The sequence below is a fragment of the Oncorhynchus keta genome, chromosome 4, assembly GCF_023373465.1.
Source record: "Oncorhynchus keta strain PuntledgeMale-10-30-2019 chromosome 4, Oket_V2, whole genome shotgun sequence".
Lineage (NCBI taxonomy): Eukaryota > Metazoa > Chordata > Actinopteri > Salmoniformes > Salmonidae > Oncorhynchus > Oncorhynchus keta.
In genome coordinates, this window is record NC_068424.1 from 13,586,852 (window position 1) to 13,609,299 (window position 22,448).

Genomic DNA, 22,448 nt, shown 5'->3' on the forward strand with positions numbered 1-22,448 from the left:
TAGTGTTGTATAACAAGTGAAACAGATGACCAGTGTTGCAGTTTTTTCCCCGGTTGTTTACACACTAAAATTGGAACTTGAAACGCAATCACCGAAACCTGAAACTCATGTACTAAATCTCTATAGCAAGTCTGCAAAATCGCAAGCACAATTCCTGCTTTATACTCAGTTTTCAATTCTATATCACACTTTTTGCAAAACACTACACACAGTTCTCCACATTAGGCACACCATTCAAAATCACAATGCCAAGCTCTATGCACCAATTGGCAACACCCACTCCTCACAGGTGTAAACACTAGTTGCTGAATTGTTCACTTAGAAATCAGAGCTTCAGCACGATAAAAGGCCACAGATGATCTCTCCTGTTCTGGAGGAAAATGGAAGTCAATGGTGAAGCAAGAGCTGGAGGTGAAGGAGTGAGAGGAAGAGGAGGAAGAGGAGGACGAGGACGAGGATGGACAGTTGTCTCAGATGAGATCAGGGCCACATTGGTTGACCATGTGCTCAAACATGGATTGAGTATGAGGGAGGCTGGGCAGAGAGTTCAGCCCAACCTGAGCCGCTACACGGTTGCGTCTGTCATCCGTACATTCAGAAATGAGAACCGGTAAGTTACCTTCCATCTACACTATGCTCTTTGTGTATGTATACTGCAGTCTGACATATCAGTAGGCCTTTGTTACTCAGTGATTGTTGGCCAATGTTACAGTAATGTCATTTCATATTGAAAGAAAATGTATTATTTTAGCTTACTGTAACCAATCATATCATATTTGTGGATCTTCTGCAGAACTGAGAGACGGTCAGGCCATGGTGGAAGACACAGTTCACACCAGAACAGGAGACCACCATTGTGAACATGGTGGTGGTCAACAATACCATTAGACTAGGAGAAATCCAGAACCACATAATTGCAGACAACACAATATTCAATAACATTCACCAGCTGGGCTTGTCTACATTGGACCGTGTATTACAGCAAAACTGAATCCGGATGAAACAGGTCTACAGGGAGCCATTTGAGCGAAACTCCGAGAGGGTTAAATAACAGCGCTATGAATATGTGCAAGTAAGTTCTATACTGTGAACGTACTACCATATCAGCAGTGTATAGACACATTACCGTGCTGTAATCCAGTGTATTGTGCATCACCATATTGACTGTCTATGTCACATATTGTCTTGTCTGTTTCAGAGAGTCTTGGAGCTGGATGTCTTGGAGCTGGATGTCTTGGAGCTGGATGTCTTGGAGCTGGATGTCTTGGAGCTGGATGTCTTGGAGCTGGATGTCTTGGAGCTGGATGTCTTGGAGCTGGATGTCTTGGAGCTGGATGTCTTGGAGCTGGATGTCTTGGAGCTGGATGTCTTGGAGCTGGATGTCTTGGAGCTGGATGTCTTGGAGCTGGATGTCTTGGAGCTGGATGTCTTGGAGCTGGATGCCTTGGAGCTGGATGTCTTGGAGCTGGATGTCTTGGAGCTGGATGCCTTGGAGCTGGATGTATTGGAGCTGGATGTCTTGGAGCTGGATGTATTGGAGCTGGATGTCTTGGAGCTGGATGTCTTGTAGCTGGATGCCTTGGAGCTGGATGTCTTGGAGCTGGATGCCTTGGAGCTGGATGTATTGGAGCTGGATGCCTTGGAGCTGGATGTCTTGGAGCTGGATGCCTTGGAGCTGGATGTCTTGGAGCTGGATGCCTTGGAGCTGGATGTCTTGGAGCTGGATGTCTTGGAGCTGGATGTCTTGGAGCTGGATGTCTTGGAGCTGGATGTATTGGAGCTGGATGTCTTGGAGCTGGATGTCTTGGAGCTGGATGCCTTGGAGCTGGATGCCTTGGAGCTGGATGTCTTGGAGCTGGATGTCTTGGAGCTGGATGTCTTGGAGCTGGATGCCTTGGAGCTGGATGCCTTGGAGCTGGATGTCTTGGAGCTGGATGTCTTGGAGCTGGATGTCTTGGAGCTGGATGTCTTGGAGCTAGATGCCTCTGCAAATCAACACATTTATGTTCACAGTTGATGAGGCTTCAACCAAGCCAAAAGAAGGGGACGGAACATTGAATCAAATCAAATCAAATTTTATTTGTCACATACACATGGTTAGCAGATGTTAATGCGAGTGTAGCGAAATGCTTGTGCTTCTAGTTCCGACAATGCAGTAATAACCAATAAGAAATCTAACTAACAATTCCAAAACTACTGTCTTATACACACAAGTGTAGGGGGGTAAAGAATATGTATAAAGATATATGAATGAGTGATAGTACAGAGCGGCATAGGCAAGATACAGTAGATGATATTGAGTGCAGTATATACATATGAGATGAGTATGTAAACAAAGTGGCATAGTTAAAGTGGCTAGTGATACATGTATTACATAAATATGCAGTAGATGATATAGAGTACAGTATATACGTATACATATGAGATGAATAATGTAGGGTATGTAAACATTATATTAGGTAGCATTGTTTAAAGTGGCTAGTGATATATTTTACATCATTTCCCATCAATTCTCATTATTAAAGTGGCTGGAGTTGAGTCAGTGTGTTGGCAGTGTGTTGGCAGCACACTGACTCACTGACTAGAACACACTGTCTGTGTGGGTGGACCAATTCAGTTTGTCTGTGATGTGTATGCTGAGGAACTTAAAACTTGCTACCCTCTCCACTACTGTTGGCCACCGTGCCGTTGTGAATGTCTCTTTATTGTTCTATACCTCCCACCATTTTCCTATATCCTAAAAACAATTAAATAGTGTTTTTACGGCATGGCGATGGAATGTGTATGACCGCCATCCCCTCGCACTCATGTCTCTTCTCCGGGCAATGGAGGATGCATGTGATGAAGATGATGTGGGGGCTTTCGGCGGCTGGATCCGTCACTCCAGAAGATTCTTTCCCCGCTGTTTAGCCAGGGAGAACATGGCTTGTGATGTAGACGAGGTGTTGTTTAGCCAGGGAGAACATGGCTTGTGATGTAGATGAGGTGATGTTGAGCCAGGGAGAACATGGCTTGTGATGTAGACGAGGTGTTGTTTAGCCAGGAGAACATGGCTTGTGATGTAGATGAGCTGTTGTTTAGCCAGGGAGAACATGGCCTGTGATGTAGATTAGGTGCTTTTTAGCCAGGGAGAACATGGCCTGTGATGTAGATGAGGTGTTGTGGCCAGGGAGAACATGGCCTGTGATGTAGATGAGGTGATGTTGAGCCAGGGAGAACATGGCTTGTGATGTAGATGAGGTGCTGTTTAGCCAGGGAGAACATGGCTTGTGATGTAGATGAGGTGCTGTTTAGCCAGGGAGAACATGGCTTGTGATGTAGATAAGGTGCTGTTTAGCCAGGGAGAACATGGCTTGTGATGTAGATGAGGTGTTGTGGCCAGGGAGAACATGGCTTGTGATGTAGATGAGGTACTGTTTAGCCAGGGAGAACATGGCCTGTGATGTAGATGAGGTGTTGTGGCCAGGGAGAACATGGCTTGTGATGTAGATGAGGTGTTGTGGCCAGGGAGAACATGGCTTGTGATGTAGATGAGGTGTTGTGGCCAGGAGAACATGGCCTGTGATGTAGATTAGGTACTGTTTAGCCAGGGAGAACATGGCTTGTGATGTAGATGAGGTGCTGTTTAGCCAGGGAGAACATGTCTTGTGATGTAGATGAGGTGTTGTGGCCAGGAGAACATGGCCTGTGATGTAGATGAGGTGCTGTTTAGCCAGGGAGAACATGGCTTGTGATGTAGATGAGGTGTTGTTGAGCCAGGGAGAACATGGCTTGTGATGTAGATGAGGTGATGTTTAGCCAGGGAGAACATGGTTTATGATGTAGATGAGGTGCTGTTTAGCCAGGGAGAACATGGCTTGTGATGTAGATGAGGTGCTGTTTAGCCAGGGAGAACATGGCTTGTGATGTAGATGAGGTGCTGTTTAGCCAGGGAGAACATGGCTTGTGGTGTAGATGAGGTGCTGTTTAGCCAGGGAGAACATGGCCTGTGATGTCGATGAGGTGTTGTTTAGCCTGGGAGAACATGGCCTGTGATGTAGATGAGGTGATGTGGCCAGGGAGAGCATGGCTTGTGATGTAGATGAGGTGCTGTTTAGCCAGGGAGAACATGGCTTGTGATGTAGATGAGGTGCTGTTTAGCCAGGGAGAACATGGCTTGTGATGTAGATGAGGTGTTGTGGCCAGGGAGAACATGGCTTGTGATGTAGATGAGGTACTGTTTAGCCAGGAGAACATGGCCTGTGATGTAGATGAGGTGTTGTGGCCAGGGAGAACATGGCTTGTGATGTAGATGAGGTGTTGTGGCCAGGAGAACATGGCTTGTGATGTAGATGAGGTACTGTTTAGCCAGGAGAACATGGCTTGTGATGTAGATGAGGTGCTGTTTAGCCAGGAGAACATGTCTTGTGATGTAGATGAGGTGTTGTGGCCAGGAGAACATGGCCTGTGATGTAGATGAGGTGCTGTTTAGCCAGGGAGAACATGGCTTGTGATGTAGATGAGGTGATGTTGAGCCAGGAGAACATGGCTTGTGATGTAGATGAGGTGCTGTTTAGCCAGGAGAACATGGCCTGTGATGTAGATGAGGTGCTGTTTAGCCAGGAGAACATGGCCTGTGATGTAGATGAGGTGCTGTTTAGCCAGGGAGAACATGGCCAGTGATGTAGATGAGGTGTTGTGGCCAGGAGAACATGGCCAGTGATGTAGATGAGGTGCTGTTTAGCCAGGGAGAACATGGCCTGTGATGTAGATGAGGTGTTGTGGCCAGGAGAACATGGCTTGTGATGTAGATAAGGTGCTGTTTAGCCAGGGAGAACATGGCTTGTGATGTAGATGAGGTGTTGTTTAGCCTGGGAGAACATGGCCTGTGATGTAGATGAGGTGTTGTGGCCAGGGAGAACATAACTTGTGATGTAGATGAGGTACAGTTTAGCCAGGGAGAACATGGCTTGTGATGTAGATGAGGTGATGTTTAGCCAGGGAGAACATGGTTTATGATGTAGATGAGGTGCTGTTTAGCCAGGGAGAACATGTCTTGTGATGTAGATGAGGTGTGTGGCCAGGGAGAACATGGCCTGTGATGTAGATGAGGTGCTGTTTAGCCAGGAGAACATGGCTTGTGATGTAGATGAGGTGATGTTGAGCCAGGGAGAACATGGCTTGTGATGTAGATGAGGTGATGTTGAGCCAGGGAGAACATGGCTTGTGATGTAGATGAGGTGCTGTTTAGCCAGGGAGAACATGGCTTGTGATGTAGATGAGGTGCTGTTTAGCCAGGAGAACATGGCTTGTGATGTAGATGAGGTGCTGTTTAGCCAGGGAGAACATGGCTTGTGATGTAGATGAGGTGCTGTTTAGCCAGGAGAACATGGCTTGTGATGTAGATGAGGTGCTGTTTAGCCAGGGAGAACATGGCCTGTGATGTAGATGAGGTGTTGTGGCCAAGGAGAGCATGGCTTGTGATGTAGATGAGGTACTGTTTAGCCAGGGAGAACATGGCTTGTGATGTAGATGAGGTGCTGTTTAGCCAGGGAGAACATGGCTTGTGATGTAGATGAGGTGTTGTGGCCAGGGAGAACATGGCTTGTGATGTAGATAAGGTGCTGTTTAGCCAGGAGAACATGGCTTGTGATGTAGATGAGGTGTTGTTTAGCCTGGGAGAACATGGCCTGTGATGTAGATGAGGTGTTGTGGCCAGGGAGAACATAACTTGTGATGTAGATGAGGTACAGTTTAGCCAGGGAGAACATGGCTTGTGATGTAGATGAGGTGATGTTTAGCCAGGAGAACATGGTTTATGATGTAGATGAGGTGCTGTTTAGCCAGGGAGAACATGTCTTGTGATGTAGATGAGGTGTTGTGGCCAGGGAGAACATGGCCTGTGATGTAGATGAGGTGCTGTTTAGCCAGGGAGAACATGGCTTGTGATGTAGATGAGGTGATGTTGAGCCAGGGAGAACATGGCTTGTGATGTAGATGAGGTGATGTTGAGCCAGGAGAACATGGCTTGTGATGTAGATGAGGTGCTGTTTAGCCAGGGAGAACATGGCTTGTGATGTAGATGAGGTGCTGTTTAGCCAGGAGAACATGGCTTGTGATGTAGATGAGGTGCTGTTTAGCCAGGAGAACATGGCTTGTGATGTAGATGAGGTGCTGTTTAGCCAGGAGAACATGGCTTGTGATGTAGATGAGGTGCTGTTTAGCCAGGAGAACATGGCCTGTGATGTAGATGAGGTGTTGTGGCCAAGGAGAGCATGGCTTGTGATGTAGATGAGGTACTGTTTAGCCAGGAGAACATGGCTTGTGATGTAGATGAGGTGCTGTTTAGCCAGGGAGAACATGGCTTGTGATGTAGATGAGGTGTTGTGGCCAGGGAGAACATGGCTTGTGATGTAGATGAGGTACTGTTTAGCCAGGAGAACATGGCCTGTAATGTAGATGAGGTGTTGTGGCCAGGGAGAACATGGCTTGTGATGTAGATGAGGTGTTGTGGCCAGGGAGAACATGGCTTGTGATGTAGATGAGGTGTTGTTTAGCCAGGGAGAACATGGCTTGTGATGTAGATGAGGTGCTGTTTAGCCAGGGAGAACATGGCTTGTGATGTAGATGAGGTGTTGTGGCCAGGGAGAACATGGCCAGTGATGTAGATGAGGTGATGTTTAGCCAGGGAGAACATGGCTTGTGATGTAGATGAGGTGATGTTGAACCAGGGAGAACATGGCTTGTGGTGTAGATGAGGTGCTGTTTAGCCATGGAGAACATGGCCTGTGATGTAGATGAGGTGCTGTTTAGCCAGGAGAACATGGCCTGTGATGTAGATGAGGTGCTGTTTAGCCAGGGAGAACATGGCCTGTGATGTAGATGAGGTGCTGTTTAGCCAGGAGAACATGGCCAGTGATGTAGATGAGGTGTTGTGGCCAGGAGAACATGGCCAGTGATGTAGATGAGGTGCTGTTTAGCCAGGAGAACATGGCCTGTGATGTAGATGAGGTGTTGTGGCCAGGGAGAACATGGCTTGTGATGTAGATAAGGTGCTGTTTAGCCATGGAGAACATGGCCTGTGATGTAGATGAGGTGTTGTTTAGCCAGGGAGAACATGGCCTGTGATGTAGATGAGGTGTTGTGGCCAGGGAGAGCATGGCTTGTGATGTAGATGAGGTACTGTTTAGCCAGGGAGAACATGGCTTGTGATGTAGATGAGGTGATGTTTAGCCAGGGAGAACATGGTTTATGATGTAGATGAGGTGCTGTTTAGCCAGGGAGAACATGGCTTGTGATGTAGATGAGGTGCTGTTTAGCCAGGGAGAACATGGCTTGTGATGTAGATGAGGTGCTGTTCAGCCAGGGAGAACATGGCCTGTGATGTAGATGAGGTGTTGTGGCCAGGGAGAACATGACTTGTGATGTAGATGAGGTGCTGTTTAGCTAGGGAGAACATGGCTTGTGATGTAGATGAGGTGTTGTGGCCAGGGAGAACATGGCTTGTGATGTAGATGAGGTTTTGTGGCCAGGGAGAACATGGCTTGTGATGTAGATGAGGTGTTGTGGCCAGGAGAACATGGCTTTGTAGATTAGGTGCTGTGGCCAGGAGAACATGGCTTGTGATGTGGCCAGGGAGAACATGGCTTGTGATGTAGATGAGGTGATGTGGCCAGGAGAACATGGCTTGTGATGTAGATGAGGTGTTGTTTAGCCAGGAGAACATAGCCTGTGATGTAGATGAGGTGTTGTTTAGCCAGGGAGAACATGGCCTGTGATGTAGATGAGGTGTTGTGGCCAGGGAGAACATGGCCTGTGATGTAGATTAGGTGCTGTGGCCAGGAGAACATGGCTTGTGATGTATATGAGGTGATGTGGCCAGGAGAACATGGTTTGTGATGTAGATGAGGTGATGTGGCCAGGGAGAACATGGCTTGTGATGTAGATGAGGTGTTGTGGCCAGGAGAACATGGCTTGTGATGTAGATGAGGTACTGTTTAGCCAGGAGAACATGGCTTGTGATGTAGATGAGGTGCTGTTTAGCCAGGAGAACATGTCTTGTGATGTAGATGAGGTGTTGTGGCCAGGAGAACATGGCCTGTGATGTAGATGAGGTGCTGTAGCCAGGGAGAACATGGCTTGTGATGTAGATGAGGTGCTGTTTAGCCAGGGAGACCATGGCTTGTGATGTAGATGAGGTGCTGTTCAGCCAGGGAGAACATGGCCTGTGATGTAGATGAGGTGCTGTTTAGCCAGGGAGAACATGGCCTGTGATGTAGATGAGGTGCTGTTTAGCCAGGGAGAACATGGCCTGTGATGTAGATGAGGTGCTGTTTAGCCAGGGAGAACATGGCCTGTGATGTAGATGAGGTGTTGTGGCCAGGGAGAACATGGCCTGTGATGTAGATGAGGTGTTTAGCCAGGGAGAACATGGCCTGTGATGTAGATGAGGTGTTTAGCCAGGGAGAACATGGCTTGTGATGTAGATGAGGTGCTGTTTAGCCAGGAGAACATGGCTTGTGATGTAGATGAGGTGTTGTTTAGCCTGGGAGAACATGGCCTGTGATGTAGATGAGGTGTTGTGGCCAGGGAGAACATAACTTGTGATGTAGATGAGGTACAGTTTAGCCAGGGAGAACATGGCTTGTGATGTAGATGAGGTGATGTTTAGCCAGGGAGAACATGGTTTATGATGTAGATGAGGTGCTGTTTAGCCAGGAGAACATGGCTTGTGATGTAGATGAGGTGCTGTTTAGTCAGGGAGAACATGGCTTGTGATGTAGATGAGGTGCTGTTTAGCCAGGAGAACATGGCCTGTGATGTAGATGAGGTGTTGTGGCCAAGGAGAACATGGCTTGTGATGTAGATGAGGTACTGTTTAGCCAGGAGAACATGGCTTGTGATGTAGATGAGGTGCTGTTTAGCCAGGGAGAACATGGCTTGTGATGTAGATGAGGTGTTGTGGCCAGGGAGAACATGGCTTGTGATGTAGATGAGGTACTGTTTAGCCAGGAGAACATGGCCTGTGATGTAGATGAGGTGTTGTGGCCAGGAGAACATGGCTTGTGATGTAGATGAGGTGTTGTGGCCAGGAGAACATGGCTTGTGATGTAGATGAGGTACTGTTTAGCCAGGAGAACATGGCTTGTGATGTAGATGAGGTGCTGTTTAGCCAGGAGAACATGTCTTGTGATGTAGATGAGGTGTTGTGGCCAGAGAACATGGCCTGTGATGTAGATGAGGTGCTGTTTAGCCAGGGAGAACATGGCTTGTGATGTAGATGAGGTGATGTTGAGCCAGGGAGAACATGGCTTGTGATGTAGATGAGGTGATGTTGAGCCAGGAGAACATGGCTTGTGATGTAGATGAGGTGCTGTTTAGCCAGGGAGAACATGGCCTGTGATGTAGATGAGGTGCTGTTTAGCCAGGGAGAACATGGCCTGTGATGTAGATAAGGTGCTGTTTAGCCAGGGAGAACATGGCCTGTGATGTAGATGAGGTGTTGTGGCCAGGGAGAACATGGCTTGTGATGTAGATGAGGTGCTGTTTAGCCAGGGAGAACATGGCCTGTGATGTAGATGAGGTGTTGTGGCCAGGGAGAACATGGCTTGTGATGTAGATGAGGTGCTGTTTAGCCAGAGAGAACATGGCTTGTGATGTAGATGAGGTGTTGTTTAGCCTGGGAGAACATGGCCTGTGATGTAGATGAGGTGTTGTGGCCAGGGAGAACATAACTTGTGATGTAGATGAGGTACAGTTTAGCCAGGAGAACATGGCTTGTGATGTAGATGAGGTGATGTTTAGCCAGGAGAACATGGTTTATGATGTAGATGAGGTGCTGTTTAGCCAGGGAGAACATGGCTTGTGATGTAGATGAGGTGCTGTTTAGTCAGGGAGAACATGGCTTGTGATGTAGATGAGGTGCTGTTCAGCCAGGGAGAACATGGCCTGTGATGTAGATGAGGTGTTGTGGCCAGGAGAACATGACTTGTGATGTAGATGAGGTGCTGTTTAGCTAGGGAGAACATGGCTTGTGATGTAGATGAGGTGTTGTGGCCAGGGAGAACATGGCTTGTGATGTAGATGAGGTTTTGTGGCCAGGGAGAACATGGCTTGTGATGTAGATGAGGTGTTGTGGCCAGGGAGAACATGGCTTGTGATGATTAGATGAACATGGCTTGTGATGTGGCCAGGGAGAACATGGCTTGTGATGTAGATGAGGTGATGTGGCCAGGAGAACATGGCTTGTGATGTAGATGAGGTGTTGTTTAGCCAGGAGAACATGGCCTGTGATGTAGATGAGGTGTTGTTTAGCCAGGAGAACATGGCCTGTGATGTAGATGAGGTGTTGTGGCCAGGAGAACATGGCCTGTGATGTAGATTAGGTGCTGTGGCCAGGAGAACATGGCTTGTGATGTATATGAGGTGATGTGGCCAGGGAGAACATGGCTTGTGATGTAGATGAGGTGATGTGGCCAGGGAGAACATGGCTTGTGATGTAGATGAGGTGTTGTGGCCAGGGAGAACATGGCTTGTGATGTAGATGAGGTACTGTTTAGCCAGGAGAACATGGCTTGTGATGTAGATGAGGTGCTGTTTAGCCAGGGAGAACATGTCTTGTGATGTAGATGAGGTGTTGTGGCCAGGGAGAACATGGCCTGTGATAGATGAGGTGCTGTTTAGCCAGGGAGAACATGGCTTGTGATGTAGATGAGGTGATGTTGAGCCAGGGAGAACATGGTTTGTGATGTAGATGAGGTGATGTTGAGCCAGGAGAACATGGCTTGTGATGTAGATGAGGTGCTGTTTAGCCAGGGAGAACATGGCCTGTGATGTAGATGAGGTGCTGTTTAGCCAGGAGAACATGGCCTGTGATGTAGATGAGGTGCTGTTTAGCCAGGAGAACATGGCCAGTGATGTAGATGAGGTGTTGTGGCCAGGAGAACATGGCCAGTGATGTAGATGAGGTGCTGTTTAGCCAGGGAGAACATGGCCTGTGATGTAGATGAGGTGTTGTGGCCAGGAGAACATGGCTTGTGATGTAGATAAGGTGCTGTTTAGCCAGGAGAACATGGCTTGTGATGTAGATGAGGTGTTGTTTAGCCTGGGAGAACATGGCCTGTGATGTAGATGAGGTGTTGTGGCCAGGAGAACATAACTTGTGATGTAGATGAGGTACAGTTTAGCCAGGGAGAACATGGCTTGTGATGTAGATGAGGTGATGTTTAGCCAGGAGAACATGGTTTATGATGTAGATGAGGTGCTGTTTAGCCAGGAGAACATGGCTTGTGATGTAGATGAGGTGCTGTTTAGTCAGGGAGAACATGGCTTGTGATGTAGATGAGGTGCTGTTCAGCCAGGGAGAACATGGCCTGTGATGTAGATGAGGTGTTGTGGCCAGGAGAACATGACTTGTGATGTAGATGAGGTGCTGTTTAGCTAGGGAGAACATGGCTTGTGATGTAGATGAGGTGTTGTGGCCAGGAGAACATGGCTTGTGATGTAGATGAGGTTTTGTGGCCAGGGAGAACATGGCTTGTGATGTAGATGAGGTGTTGTGGCCAGGGAGAACATGGCTTGTGACGTAGATTAGGTGCTGTGGCCAGGAGAACATGGCTTGTGATGTAGATGAGGTGATGTGGCCAGGAGAACATGGCTTGTGATGTAGATTAGGTGTTGTTTAGCCAGGGAGAACATAGCCTGTGATGTAGATGAGGTGTTGTTTAGCCAGGAGAACATGGCCTGTGATGTAGATGAGGTGTTGTGGCCAGGAGAACATGGCCTGTGATGTAGATGAGGTGCTGTGGCCAGGAGAACATGGCTTGTGATGTAGATGAGGTGATGTGGCCAGGAGAACATGGCTTGTGATGTAGATTAGGTGTTGTTTAGCCAGGAGAACATGGCCTGTGATGTAGATGAGGTGTTGTTTAGCCAGGGAGAACATGGCTTGTGATGTAGATGAGGTGTTGTTTAGCCAGGGAGAACATGGCCTGTGATGTAGATGAGGTGTTGTTTAGCCAGGAGAACATGGCCTGTGATGTAGATGAGGTGTTGTTTGGCCAGGAGAACATGGCCTGTGATGTAGATGAGGTGTTGTTTAGCCAGGGAGAACATGGCTTGTGATGTAGATGAGGTGTTGTTTAGCCAGGGAGAACATGGCCTGTGATGTAGATGAGGTGTTGTGGCCAGGAGAACATGGCCTGTGATGTAGATGAGGTGTTGTTTAGCCAGGAGAACATGGCCTGTGATGTAGATGAGGTGTTGTGGCCAGGAGAACATGGCCAGTGATGTAGATGAGGTGTTGTGGCCAGGGAGAACATGGCCTGTGATGTAGATGAGGTGTTGTTGCCAGGAGAACATGGCCTGTGATGTAGATGAGGTGTTGTGGCCAGGAGAACATGGCCTGTGATGTAGATGAGGTGTTGTGGCCAGGGAGAACATGGCTTGTGATGTAGATTAGGTGTTGTGGCCAGGGAGAACATGGCCTGTGATGTAGATTAGGTGTTGTGGCCAGGGAGAACATGGCCTGTGATGTAGATTAGGTGTTGTGGCCAGGGAGAACATGGCCTGTGATGTAGATTAGGTGTTGTGGCCAGGGAGAACATGGCCTGTGATGTAGATTAGGTGTTGTGGCCAGGGAGAACATGGCCTGTGATGTAGATGAGGTGTTGTGGCCAGGGAGAACATGGCCTGTGATGTAGATTAGGTGTTGTGGCCAGGGAGAACATGGCCTGTGATGTAGATGAGGTGTTGTGGCCAGGGAGAACATGGCTTGTGATGTAGATTAGGTGTTGTGGCCAGGGAGAACATGGCTTGTGATGTAGATGAGGTGTTGTGGCCAGGGAGAACATGGCTTGTGATGTAGATTAGGTGTTGTGGCCAGGGAGAACATGGCTTGTGATGTAGATGAGGTGTTGTGGCCAGGGAGAACATGGCTTGTGATGTAGATGAGGTGTTGTGGCCAGGGAGAACATGGCCTGTGATGTAGATGAGGTGTTGTGGCCAGGGAGAACATGGCTTGTGATGTAGATGAGGTGTTGTGGCCAGGGAGAACATGGCTTGTGATGTAGATGAGGTGTTGTGGCCAGGGAGAACATGGCTTGTGATGTAGATGAGGTGTTGTGGCCAGGGAGAACATGGCTTGTGATGTAGATGAGGTGTTGTGGCCAGGGAGAACATGGCTTGTGATGTAGATGAGGTGTTGTGGCCAGGGAGAACATGGCTTGTGATGTAGATGAGGTGTTGTGGCCAGGGAGAACATGGCTTGTGATGTAGATGAGGTGTTGTGGCCAGGGAGAAATAGGAGACAGGATGCAGCCGAATGTATTTTTTCTTACATTTTTCACGTGTTTATGTCTTTTTTTGTGTTTAGAGTTTTAAAAGAATGAGCCTCTTTCATTTTTACATTTTTTTGTACAGAAAACTCTTTATCTTACTGAATGTTTTTCCTGTTTTTCTCCTGTTGGGTATGGAAAGTGTTACATACAAAACACAAGTGTTCAAATAATACTGCTTTTTGGAAATAAATGACAATGTTTTTGTAACTGTATTGCGTGTGTGTGTTTATTTGTGTTACTAGCTGTAACAATCCTTTACAACCGGATACAGTGTAACACTGAACATGCAAAAGGAATAAACCTACTGTTGGATCTTCATTAGTGGTGTTTTGTGTTGATCACATCAGTGTTGGTTGGTAGACACATCTATTCATAGTGTTTAGTGTTGATCACATCAGTGTTGATTGGTAGACACATCTATTCATAGTGTTTAGTGTTGATCACATCAGTGTTGATTGGTAGACACATCTATTCATAGTGTTTAGTGTTGATCACATCAGTGTTGATTGGTAGACACATCTATTCATAGTGTTTAGTGTTGATCACATCAGTGTTGATTGGTAGACACATCTATTCATAGTGTTTAGTGTTGATCACATCAGTGTTGATTGGTAGACACATCTATTCATAGTGTTTAGTGTTGATCACATCAGTGTTGATTGGTAGACACATCTATTCATAGTGTTTAGTGTTGATCATATCAGTGTTGATTGGTAGACACATCTATTCATAGTGTTGATTATCAGTGTTGATTTGATCATAGTGTTTAGTGTTGACATCAGTGTTGATTGGTAGACACATCTATTCATAGTGTTTAGTGTTGATCATATCAGTGTTGATTGGTAGACACATCTATTCATAGTGTTTAGTGTTGATCACATCAGTGTTGATTGGTAGACACATCTATTCATAGTGTTTAGTGTTGATCACATCAGTGTTGATTGGTAGACACATCTATTCATAGTGTTTAGTGTTGATCATATCAGTGTTGATTGGTAGACACATCTATTCATAGTGTTTAGTGTTGATCACATCAGTGTTGGTTGGTAGACACATCTATTCATAGTGTTTAGTGTTGATCATATCAGTGTTGATTGGTAGACACATCTATTCATAGTGTTGATCACATCAGTGTTGGTTGGTAGACACATCTATTCATAGTGTTTAGTGTTGATCACATCAGTGTTGATTGGTAGACACATCTATTCATAGTGTTGATCACATCAGTGTTGATTTGATCATAGTGTTGATCATCAGTGTTGATTTAGACACATCTATTCATAGTGTTTAGTGTTGATCATCAGTGTTGATTGGTAGACACATCTATTCATAGTGTTTAGTGTTGATCATATCAGTGTTGATTGGTAGACACATCTATTCATAGTGTTTAGTGTTGATCACATCAGTGTTGATTGGTAGACACATCTATTCATAGTGTTTAGTGTTGATCACATCAGTGTTGATTGGTAGACACATCTATTCATAGTGTTTAGTGTTGATCATATCAGTGTTGATTGGTAGACACATCATTCATCTATTCAGTGTTAGTGTATTAGTGTTGATCACATCAGTGTTGATTGGTAGACACATCTATTCATAGTGTTTAGTGTTGATCACATCAGTGTTGGTTGGTAGACACATCTATTCATAGTGTTTAGTGTTGATCACATCAGTGTTGATTGGTAGACACATCTATTCATAGTGTTGATCACATCAGTGTTGATTGGTAGACACATCTATTCATAGTGTTTAGTGTTGATCACATCAGTGTTGATTGGTAGACACATCTATTCATAGTGTTTAGTGTTGATCACATCAGTGTTGATTGGTAGACACATCTATTCATAGTGTTTTGTGTTGATCACATCAGTGTTGATTGGTAGACACATCTATTCATAGTGTTTAGTGTTGATCACATCAGTGTTGATTGGTAGACACATCTATTCATAGTGTTTAGTGTTGATCACATCAGTGTTGATTGGTAGACACATCTATTCATAGTGTTTAGTGTTGATCACATCAGTGTTGATTGGTAGACACATCTATTCATAGTGTTTAGTGTTGATCACATCAGTGTTGATTGGTAGACACATCTATTCATAGTGTTTAGTGTTGATCACATCAGTGTTGATTGTGTTGATCACATCTATTCATAGTGTTTAGTGTTGATCACATCAGTGTTGATTGGTAGACACATCTATTCATAGTGTTTAGTGTTGATCACATCAGTGTTGATTGGTAGACACATCTATTCATAGTGTTTAGTGTTGATCATATCAGTGTTGATTGGTAGACACATCTATTCATAGTGTTTAGTGTTGATCACATCAGTGTTGATTGTGTTGATTGGTAGACACATCTATTCATAGTGTTTAGTGATTTGATCACATCAGTGTTGATTGGTAGACACATCTATTCATATAGTGTTGATCACATCAGTGTTGATTGGTAGACACATCTATTCATAGTGTTTAGTGTTGATCACATCAGTGTTGGTTGGTAGACACATCTATTCATAGTGTTTAGTGTTGATCACATCAGTGTTGATTGGTAGACACATCTATTCATAGTGTTTAGTGTTGATCATATCAGTGTTGATTGGTAGACACATCTATTCATAGTGTTGATCACATCAGTGTTGATTGGTAGACACATCTATTCATAGTGTTTAGTGTTGATCACATCAGTGTTGATTGGTAGACACATCTATTCATAGTGTTTAGTGTTGATCACATCAGTGTTGATTGGTAGACACATCTATTCATAGTGTTGATCACATCAGTGTTGATTGGTAGACACATCTATTCATAGTGTTTAGTGTTGATCATATCAGTGTTGATTGGTAGACACATCTATTCAGTGTTAGTGAGACACATCTATTCATAGTGTTTGATCACATCAGTGTTGATTGGTAGACACATCTATTCATAGTGTTGATCACATCAGTGTTGATTGGTAGACACATCTATTCATAGTGTTTAGTGTTGATCATATCAGTGTTGATTGGTAGACACATCTATTCATAGTGTTGATCACATCAGTGTTGATTGGTAGACACATCTATTCATAGTGTTTCAGTGTTGATTCATCATCAGTGTTGATTGGTAGACACATCTATTCATAGTGTTTAGTGTCACATGATTCAGACACATCAGTGTTGATCACATCAGTGTTGATTGGTAGACACATCTATTCATAGTGTTTTGTGTTGATCACATCAGTGTTGATTGGTAGACACATCTATTCATAGTGTTTAGTGTTGATCATATCAGTGTTGATTGGTAGACACATCTATTCATAGTGTTGATCACATCAGTGTTGATTGGTAGACACATCTATTCATAGTGTTGATCACATCAGTGTTGATTGGTAGACACATCTATTCATAGTGTTTAGTGTTGATCATATCAGTGTTGATTGGTAGACACATCTATTCATAGTGTTTAGTGTTGATCACATCAGTGTTGATTGGTAGACACATCTATTCATAGTGTTTAGTGTTGATCACATCAGTGTTGATTGGTAGACACATCTATTCATAGTGTTTAGTGTTGATCACATCAGTGTTGATTGGTAGACACATCTATTCATAGTGTTTAGTGTTGATCACATCAGTGTTGATTGGTAGACACATCTATTCATAGTGTTTTGTGTTGATCACATCAGTGTTGATTGGTAGACACATCTATTCATAGTGTTTAGTGTTGATCACATCAGTGTTGATTGGTAGACACATCTATTCATAGTGTTGATCACATCAGTGTTGATTGGTAGACACATCTATTCATAGTGTTGATCACATCAGTGTTGATTGGTAGACACATCTATTCATAGTGTTTAGTGTTGATCACATCAGTGTTGATTGGTAGACACATCTATTCATAGTGTTTAGTGTTGATCACATCAGTGTTGATTGGTAGATCATTCATCTATTCATAGTGTTTGTGTTGATCACATCAGTGTTGATTGGTAGACACATCTATTCATAGTGTTTTGTGTTGATCAAATCAGTGTTGATTGGTAGACACATCTAATCATAGTGTTTAGTGTTGATCACATCAGTGTTGGTTGGTAGACACATCTATTCATAGTGTTGATCACATCAGTGTTGATTGGTAGACACATCTATTCATAGTGTTGATCACATCAGTGTTGGTTGGTAGACACATCTATTCATAGTGTTTAGTGTTGATCACATCAGTGTTGGTTGGTAGACACATCTATTCATAGTGTTGATCACATCAGTGTTGATTGGTAGACACATCTATTCATAGTGTTTAGTGTTGATCACATCAGTGTTGGTTGGTAGACACATCTATTCATAGTGTTTAGTGTTGATCACATCAGTGTTGATTGGTAGACACATCTATTCATAGTGTTTAGTGTTGATCACATCAGTGTTGGTTGGTAGACACATCTATTCATATGATGAGTGTGTGTCATTTTGATGCAAAAAAAACCCCTAACAGAGTTTGGTGTTTGTGTTTTGGGAAAATGGCCCAAAGCAGACGTGTGTAAACAATTATGGAAAACTGTAATAGTCAAATCTTGTATTTGTCACATGCCTGGTAAACAACAGGTGTAGACTGACAGTGACATTCTTACTTTACAGGCCTTCCCAGCAACGCAGAGAGACAGAGAAATACAAACACAAGGAACAAATTCACAATGAGTAAGGAGAGTTTGGTTAAATACACAGGGTACCATTCCATGTGCAGGAGGGGAGTGAGGGGTTGTATATGGGATACTAATGCAGTAGTGTAGTTGTCTCTCTCTCTCTGCCCATATTCATATCTCTTTTCACCCTCCATTCAGATCTCCATGGTAGGCGGGAGAGGCGGGTCATGCCTAAAACCTATGCCCAGGAGAGTGCCTCCTGCCTGGTACCGGTTCACTCAGCCTCCCCTGAGAGGACTATTCACACATCTGACATCCTGTCCAACTCAGGATTGTGTGTGGGTTTGAGAGAGAAATACTGACCCTGTTTAGATGTTCTTTTACTCTCTCTTTTACTCTCTCTCTCTCTCTCTCTCTCTCTCTCTCTCTCTCTCTCTCTCTCTCTCTCTCTACCTCTACCTCTACCTCTCTCTCTCTCTCTACCTCTACCTCTCTCTCTCTCTCTCTACCTCTCTCTCTCTCTCTCGCTCTCTACCTCTCTCTCTCTCTCTCTCTCTCTCTCTACTCTCTCTCTCTCTCTCTCTCTCTCTCTCTACCTCTCTCTCTCTCTACCTCTCTCTCTCTCTCTCTCTCTCTCTCTCTCTCTCTCTCTCTCTCTCTCTACCCCTCTCTCTCTCTCTCTCTCTCTCTCTCTCTCTCTCTCTCTACCTCTCTCTCTCTCTCACTCACTCACTCACTCACTCACTCACTCACTCACTCACTCACTCACTCACTCTCTCTCTCTCTACCATTTCTACCTCTCTACCTCTACCTCTGATGGTGTGAAAACATCACAGCACCATGTATAGGCAATGTAACATGTTTTATGTCAGTGTTTTAGTGTGTTTGGACAGCTGACGAACTACTGCTAGGTGACTAACTACTGCTAGCTGACTAACTACTGCTAGGTGACTAACTACTGCTAGCTGACTAACTACTGCTAGGTGACTAACTACTGCTAGCTGACTAACTACTGCTAGGTGACTAACTACTGCTAGGTGACTAACTACTGCTAGCTGACTAACTTCTGCTAGGTGACAAACTACTGCTAGGTGACTAATTACTGCTAGCTGACTAACTACTGCTAGCTGACTAACTACTGCTAGCTGACAAACTACTGCTGGTGATTCCTGTGGGCTTTCCGCTAGCACAGACACATGCTAACCAAGACCTCAAATTAACACTCGCACAGCGCAGAGAGAGCCTCCATTACAATCTAATTGCTGCCTGTGAGCTGGGAAGACACATATTTGCGGTCATCTAAATTAGCATGATTAACCAATGTTAATTGTTGTTGATGTTGGATTTGATGGATTGTTTAGTGTTCTGTGGAGAAAATAAGTCACACTAATTATCAATGGGCTTTTCTGTCGAATAGAAAACTCTGAAATAGTGTTTAGAAAATCAATGTGTTTGCTGGAACATTTTACACAGACATTTTTGTGACAAACACAACACCTCCTTACTTACCGACTTGAGGTTTTTATTCACTACTTGATAGGACCAGAGAAAACTCAAGGCCCTTTGCCTAACTACAGTCCAAAAGCTTTTCCTGGTCCGATGATCAGGAACAACACGGCACCACAGTATTCACTGTCCATTGATTTAAAAGAGGGAAACCCAGACCATGGTATTCAACCAAACTCATTATCCCTCAAGTCTGATATGAGGGTAAGGCTCCAGGGATGTTTCCTTTTAAAGAAATGTCTCTTACATTAAACATACATTCATTTTCCCCATTTCTCAAGACCTTCATAACACATCAGTCAACAGTGTTAATTGTTGCATATTAAAAACACGCATCCAGCTACCCACAACTCTTTTACACACACACACACACACACACACACACACACACACACACACACACACACACACACACACACACACACACACACACACACACACACACACACACACACACACACACACTGCTCTTACAAACAGACCTCTCTGCCCACAACTCTTTAAAAAGCCATGTGTTGGTGGAATACTCAGCATTTTAGGGAAATATGATCTTATACTATAAAAAAACACAGACTTTGAACATTGTGTCTGCATTGATATGACGGCTCCATGGTCACCCAGGGTGAACTCTCTCTCTCTCTCTCGCTCTTTCTATCCCTCTCTCGCTCTGTCTCTCTCTCTCTTTCTATCGCTCTCTCACTATCTCTCTCTGTCTCTCTCTCTCTCTCTCTCTCTCTCTCTCTCTCTCTCTCTCTCTCTCTCTCTCTCTCTCTCTCTCACTCTGTCTCTCTCTCTCTTTCTATCGCTCACTCACTCTCTCTCCCTCTGTCTCTCTCTCTTTCTATCGCTCACTCACTCATCGCTCTCTCTCTCTCTCTCTCTCTCTCTCTCTCTCTCTCTCTCTCTCTCTCTCTCTCTCTCTATCTCTTTCTCACTCTCTCACTCTCGCTCTGTCTTTCTCTCTCTCTCTTTCTATCTCTCTCTCTCTCTCTCTCTCTCTCTCTCTCTCTCTCTCTCTCTCTCTCTCTATCTCTTTCTATCTCTCTCTCTCTCTCTCTCTCTCTCTCTCTCTCTCTCTCTCTCTCTCTCCTCTCTCTCTCTATCTCTTTCTATCGCTCTCTCACTCTCTCTCTCTCCCTTAATTTCTCTCTACACTCTACATTTATCTAGATATCATACCACAATCATTGATTTATAATGACAATCCACATTTCAATACTTAGCCAATTTTGTATTTCATCCGTTGGCAACATGCAGCCCACAATATGTTCTGTTTCTGAATCCTCATGAAGTATTGTAGTATACTAGCGATTGTCTCGGTTTATAATTAATCCACTAATCCAACCCAGGAAAATGTCGAAGCTGACGTTATAGCTGACGTTATAGCTGACGTTATAGCTGACGAGCTGAGAAGCAGGAAGCTGACGTTATAGCTGACGAGCTGAGAAGCAGGAAGCTGACGTTATAGCTGACGAGCTGAGAAGCAGGAAGCTGACGTTATAGCTGACGAGCTGAGAAGCAGGAAGCTGACGTTATAGCTGACGAGCTGAGAATCAGGAAGCTGACGAGCTGAGAAGCAGGAAGCTGACGTTATAGCTGACGAGCTGAGAAGCAGGAAGCTGACGTTATAGCTGACGAGCTGAGAAGCAGGAAGCTGACGTTATAGCTGACGAGCTGAGAAGCAGGAAGCTGACGTTATAGCTGACGAGCTGAGAATCAGGAAGCTGACGTTATAGCTGACGAGCTGAGAAGCAGGAAGCTGACGTTATAGCTGACGAGCTGAGAAGCAGGAAGCTGACGTTATAGCTGACGAGCTGAGAAGCAGGAAGCTGACGTTATAGCTGACGAGCTGAGAAGCAGGAAGCTGACGTTATAGCTGACGAGCTGAGAATCAGGAAGCTGACGTTATAGCTGACGAGCTGAGAATCAGGAAGCTGACGAGCTGAGAAGCAGGAAGCTGACGTTATAGCTGACGAGCTGAGAAGCAGGAAGCTGACGAGCTGAGAATCAGGAAGCTGACGAGCTGAGAAGCAGGAAGCTGATGTTATAGCTGACGAGCTGAGAAGCAGGAAGCTGACGTTATAGCTGACGAGCTGAGAAGCAGGAAGCTGACGTTATAGCTGACGAGCTGAGAATCAGGAAGCTGACGTTATAGCTGACGAGCTGAGAAGCAGGAAGCTGACGTTATAGCTGACGAGCTGAGAAGCAGGAAGCTGACGTTATAGCTGACGAGCTGAGAAGCAGGAAGCTGACGAGCTGAGAAGCAGGAAGCTGACCTTATAGCTGACGAGCTGAGAAGCAGGAAGCTGACGTTATAGCTGACGAGCTGAGAATCAGGAAGCTGACGTTATAGCTGACGAGCTGAGAATCAGGAAGCTGACGAGCTGAGAAGCAGGAAGCTGACGTTATAGCTGACGAGCTGAGAAGCAGGAAGCTGACGTTATAGCTGACGAGCTGAGAAGCAGGAAGCTGACGTTATAGCTGACGAGCTGAGAAGCAGGAAGCTGACGTTATAGCTGACGAGCTGAGAATCAGGAAGCTGACGTTATAGCTGACGAGCTGAGAAGCAGGAAGCTGACGTTATAGCTGACGAGCTGAGAATCAGGAAGCTGACGTTATAGCTGACGAGCTGAGAACCAGGAAGCTGACGTTATAGCTGACGAGCTGAGAACCAGGAAGCTGACAGGCTGAGAAGCAGGAAGCTGACGTTATAGCTGACGAGCTGAGAAGCAGGAAGCTGACGTTATAGCTGACGAGCTGAGAAGCAGGAAGCTGACGAGCTGAGAATCAGGAAGCTGACGAGCTGAGAAGCAGGAAGCTGATGTTATAGCTGACGAGCTGAGAAGCAGGAAGCTGACGTTATAGCTGACGAGCTGAGAAGCAGGAAGCTGACGAGCTGAGAAGCAGGAAGCTGACGTTATAGCTGACGAGCTGAGAAGCACGAAGCTGACGTTATAGCTGACGAGCTGAGAAGCAGGAAGCTGACGTTATAGCTGACGAGCTGAGAAG

General features: G+C 45.2%; 1 long non-coding RNA gene across 50 annotated transcripts; it reads left to right on the top strand.

The window, feature by feature from the left end:
- The first annotated feature begins 3,293 nt into the window (after positions 1-3,293).
- On the top strand, positions 3,294-13,523 carry LOC127917848 (uncharacterized). 50 transcript variants are annotated; one of them, XR_008097903.1, is made up of 12 exons: positions 4,845-5,008; positions 5,305-5,347; positions 5,812-5,895; positions 6,569-6,695; positions 6,991-7,117; positions 7,725-7,808; positions 10,405-10,527; positions 11,653-11,695; positions 11,900-11,985; positions 12,070-12,155; positions 12,278-12,318; positions 12,399-13,523. It is a non-coding gene; the product is annotated as an uncharacterized LOC127917848 (long non-coding RNA). The 50 variants fall into 50 exon arrangements; XR_008097908.1 differs by lacking the exons at positions 4,845-5,008; positions 5,305-5,347 and adding an exon at positions 3,766-3,873; XR_008097909.1 differs by lacking the exons at positions 4,845-5,008; positions 5,305-5,347; positions 5,812-5,895; positions 6,569-6,695 and adding exons at positions 4,433-4,503; positions 5,134-5,219; positions 5,390-5,432 and having other exon boundaries at positions 7,075-7,117.
- Positions 13,524-22,448: the final 8,925 nt, after the last annotated feature.